General features: G+C 43.7%; 1 pseudogene; it reads left to right on the top strand.

Annotated features, from left to right (window-relative positions):
- Positions 1-516: 516 nt before the first annotated feature.
- The window catches only part of LOC139580396 (syntaxin-binding protein 4-like), a 63597-nt pseudogene continuing 52516 nt past the window's right edge, over positions 517-11597 (top strand).

Below are 11597 nucleotides of genomic sequence, written 5' to 3'. Positions count from 1 at the left end.
TTAAGGCCAAGAGTTTTTCCTGATCACATGATGTGGCCTGGAAAACCTTTTGACCGTCCTCATACAATGTACACGTCCAGCATAATGGCATTAATTCTCAACAACAAATCTTCTTTTCAGATTGGGTAAGTCCTTGGTTATTACTGTCATATGAAGCATTTTAATGCCGTGAATGGCTCAGAGGGAGATTGGTCTGGACAGCCTGAGCTGATGTGATGCTGCCTGTCAAAGTCCCTGTGAAGAGATGAGACGGTGTGTTTTTGTTTTTCCCCTGATGCTGAAACCCTGTCAGTCTGTGTCTGGCGGCTGCTTCTGACCCCACATATACTCAGAACGCACCGACACAAACTCTCCACACACACTTGCAGCCGCTCTGGAAGACCGCACTCGCCTCACACACTTGCCAGACACTTTGGTGGCTCCGTAGACCACACACTCCCTACACACACACCCACTCGCGGCGGCTCCTGACACATCTCATCCCAGCTCGTCTGTAAAGCCAGTCCACAGCTGGTTATGGAACATATTGGTGTGGCTCTGGGAACCTATTCTAACGAAATCCTTTGGACAATGATTCAATTACATCTTGAGACCGGAGATGAAAGCTCATCCGAAGAACCATGTGGCTGTGAGAGGTGTCCTCTCATTCTATCTTCCTTTATCTCTTTTCCATTCTCTTCCTCTATCCGTCATGAGCCTTCTTCTCTTCCCATCCACGAGGAAGGGGTTTAAATGAATATTTATTAGTTAAATGGGTAAACGTTGGGGTGACGTGACCGAGAAGGTGTTTGTGTGTTCCAGGACCGTCATGGGGCCTCACGGCATCAACCGGGCCATCGAGAGACTGGAGTTCTGCGACTGTAAGAAAGGACTGGGTCAGTATACAACTTGACCTCTTATGTGATATGCATTACGAATGGATGTAGCTATAGTCTATATATGTTTTAAACAGCTATAACTGGGGCCCAGAGGTTTCCCTGGTCAGATTATGTAGTCAAGGAAAAACTCCTGGCCCTAGTAACGAATGATTATTATAGCAAGTCGAAGGGCGACCATTTCCCTCCGCAAAAAGAGCTGCGCAGTGAGCTAACGCACCACAACATTCTAAATAGTGGCAGCTCCGATACTGTACCTCTCAATTGCTCTAAAATGTACTATCTGCTTAATAGATTGCCCCTATAACCTTTATCCACTGGTGGTTCATATAAGGTGTTGCTTCTGTCTCTTGTTCCTCATCCAGGGGTGAAGATCATCGGTGGCTACAGAGAGCAGACACGTGAGGAGTTTGGGATCTTCATCAAGCGGGTGTTACCGGGAGGGCTGGCTGCTCAGGATGGTACGTTACTTTCTGGTTGTTGTTGTTTTTGGCTAATTTAGTATGTTGATAAATAACCTCTATTACAGATGATGATGGTAAAATGCTCTCTTTCTTTTTCTCTCTCTTTCCCTCTCTCTCTCTCTCGCTCTTTCCCTCTCTCTCTCGCTCTCTTTCCCTCTCTCTCTCCCTTTCCCTCTCTCTCTTTCTTTCCCTCTCTCGCTCTCTTTCCCTCTCTCGCTCTCTTTCCCTCTCTCTCGCTCTCTTTCGCTCTCTCTCGCTCTCTTTCCCTCTCTTGCTCTCGTTCCCTCTCTTGCTCTCTTTCCCTCTCTCTCGCTCTCTCTCTCTCTCTCTCTCGCTCTCTTTCCCTCTCTTGCTCTCGTTCCCTCTCTCGCTCTCTTTCCCTCTCTCTCTCTCTTTCTCTCTCTCGCTGTCTCTTTCATTCTCCCTTTCTCTCGCACTGTCTCTCTTTCATTCTCTCTCGTTGCCTCTCTTTCCCTCTCTCTCTCTCTCTCTCTCTCTCTCTCTCTCTCTCTCTCTCTCTCTCTCTCTCTCTCTCTCTCTCTCTCTCTCTCTCTCTCTCTCTCTCTCTCTCTCTCTCTTTCCCTCTCTCTCTCTCTCTCTCTCTCTCTCTCTCTCTCTCTCTCTCTCTCTCTCTCTCTCTCTGTCTCTCTCTCTCTCTCTCTCTCTCTCTCTTTTCCTCTCTCGCTCTCTTTCCCTCTCTCTCTCTCTCTCTCTCTCGCTCTCTCTCTCGCTCTCTCTCTCTCTCGCTCTCTCTCTCGCTCTCTTTTCCTCTCTCGCTCTCTTTCCCTCTCTCTCTCTCTCTCTCTCTGTCTCTCTCTCTCTTTCTCTCTCTCGCTGTCTCTTTCACTCTCTCTCTCTCGCTGTCTCTTTCACTCACTCTCTCTCTCTCTCTCTCTCTCTCTCTCTCTCTCTCTCTCTCTCTCTCTCTCTCTCTCTCTCTCTCTCTCTCGCTGTCTCTTTCACTCTCTCTCTCGCTGTCTCTTTCACTCTCTCTCTCTCTCTCTTTCTCTCTCTCGCTGTCTCTTTCACTCTCTCTCTCTCTCTCTGTCTCTTTCCTTCTCTCTCGTTCTCTCTCTCTCTCACTGTCTCTCTCTCTCTTTCACTCTCTCTCGTTCTCTCTCTCTCTCGCTGTCTCTCTCTCGCTGTCTCTCTCTCTTTCACTCTCTCTCGTTCTCTCTCTCTCTCTGTCTATCTGTGTGTTCCAGGGAGGCTTAGAACGGGCGACCTCATTTTGGAAGTAAATAATATGAGTTTAGGAGGAGTAACCAACGAGAGGTAGGTCATTAGTGCACAGTGGTACGGCCATAATTAGGTCATGTGAGTTTAGTTGTTTGTTAATCATTCGTTAGCTATTAGGTCTTCTGAACCTAAGGTGTGAATGATGCTATGGCGTTACATTGGCGTTTGTGTTTCAACTCAGGAGTAATACTTGAATGCCACACATTGAATTAAAAAACAACAGTTTTCTACATAGAGGTGACTAGAGGTCGACCTCTAGAGGTGACGATGACTGAAAGTGACTGAAAGTCTGTTCCATCACCATGTTATGTGTATCCCAAATGGCACCCTATTCCCTATGGGCCCTGGTCAAAAGTAGTGCACCCTATTCGCTATGGGCCCTGGTCAAAAGTAGTGCACCCTATTCGCTATGGGCCCTGGTCAAAAGTAGTGCACCCTATTCGCTATGGGCCCTGGTCAAAAGTAGTGCACCCTATTCCCTATGGGCCCTGGTCAAAAGTATGCATCCTATTCCCTATGGGCCCTGGTCAAAAGTAGTGCATCCTATTCCCTATGGGCCCTGGTCAAAAGTAGTGCATCCTATTCCCTATGGGCCCTGGTCAAAAGTAGTACATCCTATTCCCTATGGGCCCTGGTCAAAAGTAGTGCACCCTATTCCCTATGGGCCCTGGTCAAAAGTATGCATCCTATTCCCTATGGGCCCTGGTCAAAAGTAGTGCATCCTATTCCCTATGGGCCCTGGTCAAAAGTAGGGCATCCTATTCCCTATGGGCCCTGGTCAAAAGTAGTGCATCCTATTCCCTATGGGCCCTGGTCAAAAGTAGTGCACTAGAAAGGGAATAGGGTGCCATTTGGGATGTATAATTTCCTGAACCCGGGTGTAGTGTTAAAACTGCTCTCCTCTCTCCTGTGGTCCTATAGGGCGGTGGATATCCTCCGGTCAGCGTCAGCCTCCAATCACATGTCTCTGATGGTTGCCAGGGACGATGAAAGCAGGTAGCCAAGCCTGACTTTATTTAAAAGGAAGTTCCACCACTTTTCAACCTCATCTCCAGCACAAGACCTGTGTCTACATATGTGATAACAGCGCTCAAACACTGAGATTTGCGGTGTTGTGGGGAGAGAGAAGATACATTTTCTCTGGCTAGAAACTCATTGCCAGTTTTGAAAATCACTGTTTTTCTTTTTAAGTTTTAATCCTAACCTGTCAGGTCACAGAGGCATTTTTTAGGACCTTTCTTCTTCTCTTTTTAACCACAGATCATAGAAAATAGGCTGTTTTCACATAATATAGACACTGTTATGGTGCTGGAGATAATGACTAGGAGGTTGAAAAGTGGCGGAATTGCCCTTTTACATGTATTTTATTTATTGTATCAGAAGTTTTGCCATTCTTGGTCTTGTTTGATTTGATATATGATTATTATATATTATATATAGTACCAGTCAAAAGTTTGGACACACCCACTCATTCAAGGGTTTTTCTTTATTTTTTATTATTTTCTACATAATAGTGAAGACATCAAAACTATGAAAAAACACAAAGTGTTAAACAAATCAAAATATATTTTATATTTGAGATTCTTCAAAGTAGCCACCCTTTGCTTTGATGACAGCTTTGCACACTCTTGTCATTCTCCCAAATGTTTGACTGGTACTGTACATATTTTATTTATTTATTTCCAAAACGATACTTGGGAGTCAAATATTGCAATATGAAACTGTATCGATTTATTCCCCCATCACTATTAGACTAAGGCTACGTACGTTTGTGTGTAGCCTACGTATGGTAGTGTGCACTACGTCAGAGCACTACATTGTTGTCACTGAACGAGGGTAGATACTGTTAGGAGCTGAGTGGTTAAAAAACCCTTGATTTGCTTTTGATAAATAAAACAATCTGGTTACTACAGTAAGAACATTAAGGACTTTGGGTTGGGTTCACTCAGAAATGGACCCTATTCTAATAATGTATTAGAATAATAATCTATTATATATCATGTGTACCATTTATTAGGAATATTCTATTCCTAACTGGAGCCCTGGTCGAAAGTAGTGCACTATATAGGGAATAGGGTGACAGAAACAGAGAGCCTTGGGGAAGCTTTAGGGAAGATAGGTTGAGTGTTGTGTAACAGTGTTTGAGGCCTGGCTGTATCAAATGTGCAGATTCAGAAAACTGCCTTTTAGAGGACAGAGAAAGCACACTCATTCATAGCTGTGAGGGTGTTTCCTTCTGACCTCAGTCAGCACAGGAAGCCGTCTGTCATGGTAGAAACATGAAGTAACACAACCCCAGTTAACCCCTGTGTGTAGATGGCGTTTTACATGTTTTTTGATTACGTTCAACACATTTTCCAGCGTACTTCAAAGTATACACTGAGTGTACAAAACACTAGGAACATCTGCTCTTTCTATGACAGACTGACCAGGTGAATCCAAATGAAAGCTATGATCCATTATTGATGTTACCTGTTAAATTAACTTTAATTAGTGTAAATGAAGGAGAGGAGACAAGTTAAAGATGGATTTTTATGCCTTGAGACAATTGAGACATGGATTGTGTATGTGTGCCATTCAGAGGGTGAAAGATAAAATATTTAAATGCCTTTGAACGGGGTATAGTAGTAGGTGCCAGGAGCACCGGTTTGAGTGACCTGGCACAAGATGGGGAGAAGTCTGTCCGTGATAAAACGCTGCTCTACTTTCTTGACATAACAATCAACTAAACAAGTCTTACAGGCTCTAGTTTTATCACACCTGGATTACTGCCCAGTTATATGGTCAAGTGCCACAAAGAAGGACACATTACAGTGGCCCTGAACAGAGAAACACAGCTGGCCCTTAAATGTACACAGAGAGCTAACATCAACGACATGTCAATCTCTCCTGGCTCAAAGAAGAGAAGAGATTGACTGCATCACTACTGGTCTTTATGAGAGGTATTGACATGTTGACAGCACCAAGCTGTCTGTTCAAACAACGAGCACACAGATCAGACACCCATACGTACCCCACAATACATGCCATCAGGGGTCTCTTCACAGTCCCCAAGTCCAGAACAGACTCTGGGAAACACACAGTACTGCATAGAGCCATGACTACATGGAACTCTCTTCCACATCAAGTAACTCAAGTGAACAAACAGTAAAATCTGTAAAAAGAAAAAGTAGGATAAAACACCTCACGGCATAACACGGACTATGAAGAGACACACACACACACACACACACACACACACACACACACACACACACACACACACACACACACACACACACACACACACACACACACACACACACACACACACACACACACACACACACACACACACACACACACACACACAGTAATATTGTACATTTTATATTGTAAATGTTTAATATTAGAGTAATAATGTCTAATGTGATGTATTGATGTGTTATGTTATTGTTTTAATTATGTTAATCCTAATGGGGATCCTAATAAATACTAAATCAAGACTTGATCTGAAAGCAGAGCTGCTCTGAAATAGAGAGAGACGTTTCAGCTTGAAGCCTTCTTCAGTGTGTAGGTACCCATCTTCTCAAACAACATTTGTAGGGAACACAAGTGAGCAACCGATGAGCAACAGGTACTTCTAATCAGGGTATACACTCATCTGCCAATCAGGGGTGGCTTCATTTGAACACTGGGTACATTTAAACACTGGGTACATTTAAACACTGGGTACATTTAAACACTGGGTACATTTAAACACTTCCCAAACCTCCTCTGGGACTCTAATCCTCCTAACTGCTGAGGAAAGGCGTCTGTCCTGTGTCCTCTCTCTCTCTCCTGTCACGTCTAACCCCGTCTTGTACACCGGGCCTGACATAAAGTGACCTGGCACTCTGCTGGCCCCTGTGCTTTTCACTGTTTGTCAGCCACGTCACACACTACGGCCCAACGGATGGACAGCCAGACGGATACAGTCTGACATATTAAGAAGACTGTCCGTCCGTCCGTCTGTCTTTCATCTGCTGTTTGTTCTGGTTGTGTTTCAGAGTATTTTGTGCCCAATAGAAATTAATGGTAAATCATGTAGTGTGTAATTTTGGAGTCATTTTTATTGGGAATAAGAATAGAATATGTTTCTATACACTTCTACATTAATGTGGATGCTACCATGATTACGGATAATGCTGAATGAATCGTGAATAATGATGAGTGAGAAAGTTATAAACGCACAAATAACTAAACATAATTGTCCCAATACTTTTGGAGCCCACTGTACAGTGTAACCCTAACCCTATAGATGGCAGACTGATTCCCAGATCAGACAGTTGGGGCCAAGAGGTCAATCCTTCTTTCTAAGACATACTTAGGACTCTTTACCTGAACACATAACACAGTAGACTCTTTACCTCGAGATTAAACCGGATTAACATCCTGATCTAGCTCAGATAATCCTAATATCAACTACTAACAAAGAAGCCACTGTTAATGGGTCTGCTCCTGTCAGATGTCACTTGGAATCAATGTGTGTGTGTGTGACCATGGGAGGGAGACAGAGCTCTACTGTACTGTTTCTCTGAGGATGTTGACTGTGTTTGTCTGTCTGTCTGTCTCTGTCTCTGTCTGTCCTCCAGGCGGGAGTTCATTGAGTTGATGAATAAGTATGGCTCCCACAGCAGTTTTAAAGGAAGCTCAGGGAGGGTCTCCCCTACACAGCTCTCTACAGGTGAGTTTCTGTACCTAGGACCTTTTGCGTCCCAAATTGCACCCTATTCCCTATTTAGTGCACTACGTTTGACCAGGGCCCTATATAGGGAATAGGGTACAATTTGGAACTCAGCTACTTGACCTAGGACCTGGTTATCCTCCCTTCCCCTCCTCAACTGCATGTAGCTCACCATTATCTTCCTCATTTCCCTTTCACACCCTCCTAATTCTCATCCATAATCCCTTTCACACCCCTCCTAATTCTCATCCATATTCCCTATCACACCCCTCCTAATTCTCATCCATATTCCCTATCACACCACTCCTAATTCTCATCCATATTCCCTATCACACCCCTCCTAATTCTCATCCATATTCCCTATCACACCCCTCCTAATTCTCATCCATATTCCCTATCACACCCCTCCCAATTCTCATCCATATTCCCTATCACACCCCTCCTAATTCTCATCCATATTCCCTATCACACCCCTCCTAATTCTCATCCATATTCCCTATCACACCCCTCCTAATTCTCATCCATAATCCCTTTTACACCCCTCCTAATTCTCATCCATATTCCCTTTCACACCCCTCCTAATTCTCATCCATATTCCCTTTCACACCCCTCCTAATTCTCATCCATATTCCCTATCACACCCCTCCTAATTCTCATCCATATTCCCTATCACACCACTCCTAATTCTCATCCATATTCCCTATCACACCCCTCCTAATTCTCATCCATATTCCCTTTCACACCCCTCCTAATTCTCATCCATATTCCCTATCACACCACTCCTAATTCTCATCCATATTCCCTTTCACACCCCTCCTAATTCTCATCCATATTCCCTTTCACACCCCTCCTAATTCTCATCCATATTCCCTATCACACCCCTCCTAATTCTCATCCATATTCCCTATCACACCCCTCCTAATTCTCATCCATATTCCCTTTCACACCCCTCCTAATTCTCATCCATATTCCCTATCACACCCCTCCTAATTCTCATCCATATTCCCTATCACACCCCTCCTAATTCTGATCCATATTCCCTATCACACCACTCCTAATTCTCATCCATATTCCCTATCACACCCCTCCTAATTCTCATCCATATTCCCTTTCACACCCCTCCTAATTCTCATCCATATTCCCTATCACACCCCTCCTAATTCTCATCCATATTCCCTATCACACCCCTCCTAATTCTGATCCATATTCCCTATCACACCCCTCCTAATTCTCATCCATATTCCCTATCACACCCCTCCTAATTCTCATCCATATTCCCTTTTACACCTCTTCTAATTCTCATCCATATTCCCTATCACACCCCTCCTAATTCTCATCCATATTCCCTATCACACCCCTCCTAATTCTCATCCATATTCCCTATCACACCCCTCCTAATTCTCATCCATATTCCCTTTCACACCCCTCCTAATTCTCATCCATATTCCCTTTCACACCCTTCCTAATTCTCATCCATATTCCCTTTCACACCCCTCCTAATTCTCATCCATATTCCCTATCACACCCCTCCTAATTCTCATCCATATTCCCTATCACACCCCTCCTAATTCTCATCCATATTCCCTATCACACCACTCCTAATTCTCATCCATATTCCCTATTACACCCCTCCTAATTCTCATCCATATTCCCTATCACACCACTCCTAATTCTCATCCAAATTCCCTATCACACCCTTCCTAATTCTCATCCATATTCCCTTTTACACCCCTCCTAATTCGCATCCATATTCCCTTTTACACCCCTCCTAATTCACATCCATAATCCCTTTTACACCCCTCCTAATTCGCATCCATATTCCCTTTTACACCCCTCCTAATTCGCATCCATAATCCCTTTTACACCCCTCCTAATTCGCATCCATATTCCCTTTTACACCCCTCCTAATTCGCATCCATAATCCCTTTTACACCCCTCCTAATTCGCATCCATAATCCCTTTTACACCCCTCCTAATTCGCATCCATAATCCCTTTCACACCCCTCCTAATTCGCATCCATATTCCCTTTTACACCCCTCCTAATTCGCATCCATAATCCCTTTCACACCCCTCCTAATTCGCATCCATAATCCCTTTTACACCCCTCCTAATTCGCATCCATAATCCCTTTTACACCCCTCCTAATTCGCATCCATATTCCCTTTTACACCCCTCCTAATTCGCATCCATATTCCCTTTCACACCCCTCCTAATTCGCATCCATAATCCCTTTCTCACATTCAAATTCAAGCTGCTTTATTGGCATGAAAAACATTGCGTCAATATTGCCAAAGCAACAATGTATACAATATACATTGTAATAAAATAATGTATAATAATAATATAAATTGTTAGTAAATAATAATAGAGGAAGGAACTTGAAACTCTCGACCCGCTCCACTACAGCCCCGTCGATGGGGCGTTGGCCCTCCTTTTCCTGTAGTTCACGATCAGCTCCTTTGTCTTGCTCACATTGTTGTCCTGGCACCACACTGCCAGGTCTCTGACCTCCTCCTTATAGGCTGTCTCATAGTTGTCAGTGATCAGGACTACCACTGTTGTCGTCAGCAAATTTAATGATGGTGTTGGAATCGTGCTTGGCCACGCAGTTATGGGTGAACAGGGAGTACAGGAGGAAACTAAGCACGCACCACTGAGGGGCCCCCCGTGTTGAGGATCAGCCTAGCAGATGTTGTTGCCTACCCTTACCAGCCCTGGGCGGCCCGTCAAAGTCCAGGATCCAGTTGCAGAGGGAGGTGTTTACTCCCAGAGTCCTTATCTTAGTGATGAGCTTTGTGGGCACTGTTGAATGCTGAGCTGTAGTCAATGAACAGTATTCTCACATAGGTGTTCCTTTTGTCCAGGTGGGAAAGGGCAGTGTGGAGTGCAATTGAGATTGCGTCATCTGTGGATCTGTTGGGGCAGTATGCGAATCGGAGTGGGTCTAGGGTTTCCGGGATGATGGTGTTAATGTGAGCCATGACCAGCCTTTCAATGCACTTCATGGCTACCGACGTGAGTGCCACAGGGCTGTAGTCTTTTAGGCAGGTTACCTTCGCTTTCTTGGGCACAGGGACTATGGTGGTCTGCTTGAAACATGTAGGTATTACAGACTCAATAAGGGAGAGGTTGAAAATGTCAGTGAAGACACTAGTTCTGAGTATACATCCTGGTAATCCGTCTGGCCCCGCAGCCTTATGAGTGTTGACATGTTTTAAGGTCTTGTTGTCCTGTTTAAAATACATCATGCACCAGCTGTCATTGACAAATAGATACATACCCCCACCCCTTGTCTTACCAGACATAGCTGTTCTGTCCTGCCGATGCACGGAAAACCCAGCCAACTGTATATTACACTTGTCGTCGTTCAGCCACGACTCGGTGAAACATAAGATATTATGATATTATTATTTTTTATGTCCCGTTGGTAGGATAGTCTCGAACGGAGAGCATCCAATGATTGCACATTGGCCAATAGAATGGATGGTTGAGGCGGGTGACCCACTCTCCGACGAATTCTCACACAAGGCACCCAGACCTCCACCCCCTGTATTTCCGTCTTTTCTTCACGTGAATGACAGAGATTTGGGCCTGGTTTCTGAGAAGCAGTATATCCTTCACGTCGGACTCATTAAAGACATTTATTTGTCCAGTTCAAGGTGAGAAATCGCTGTTTTGATGTCCAGAAGCTCTTTTCAGTCATAAGAGATGATAGCAGCAACATTATGTTCAAAATAAGTTACAAACAATGCCATTTTCTTTTCTTTTTTTAAATAGTACAGCCCGTAAACCGTCTTCCATCCCCTCCGGCGTCATTAACACTAATACTACAACGATCCCTACTACTACCATTACCACTAGAAGCATTTCTACCTCTAATATCTCTACCTACTAAAACTATAATTCAGTTATAACTGTCATCCTCATCATTACATCAGTACTGCAACTACCATAATCATTACTTCTACTACCACCATCACCACCATCATTAAACGACTACTGTTACCATCATCCCTACTACCCATACCACTATTATTTGGAATAATAATCAATAATACTAATATTAATAGTAATAACAATAATACTAATAATAAGTACGTTACTGCTTATTATTATTCAGTGTCAGGCTATGGCAGGCAAATACATATTTGTCTACAAAAGAAGCCATTGCTCCTTCACCCATAAGTATTTTTTTGTTTTTCCTCTGGGTTTAATAAGTTAAAACTTGGAATAAATTTAGCAATTTCTGCAAACAATTAATCTGTTGATGAGTAATATTTCTGTTGTAAATGTTGTAAATAAGAGTCCTTTGA

This window comes from Salvelinus alpinus, chromosome 7 (genome assembly GCF_045679555.1).
Source record: "Salvelinus alpinus chromosome 7, SLU_Salpinus.1, whole genome shotgun sequence".
NCBI classification, from domain to species: Eukaryota; Metazoa; Chordata; class Actinopteri; order Salmoniformes; family Salmonidae; genus Salvelinus; species Salvelinus alpinus.
The sequence above is the reverse complement of the archived record's forward strand: the minus strand, read 5'-3'. Positions and strand labels throughout refer to the sequence as shown.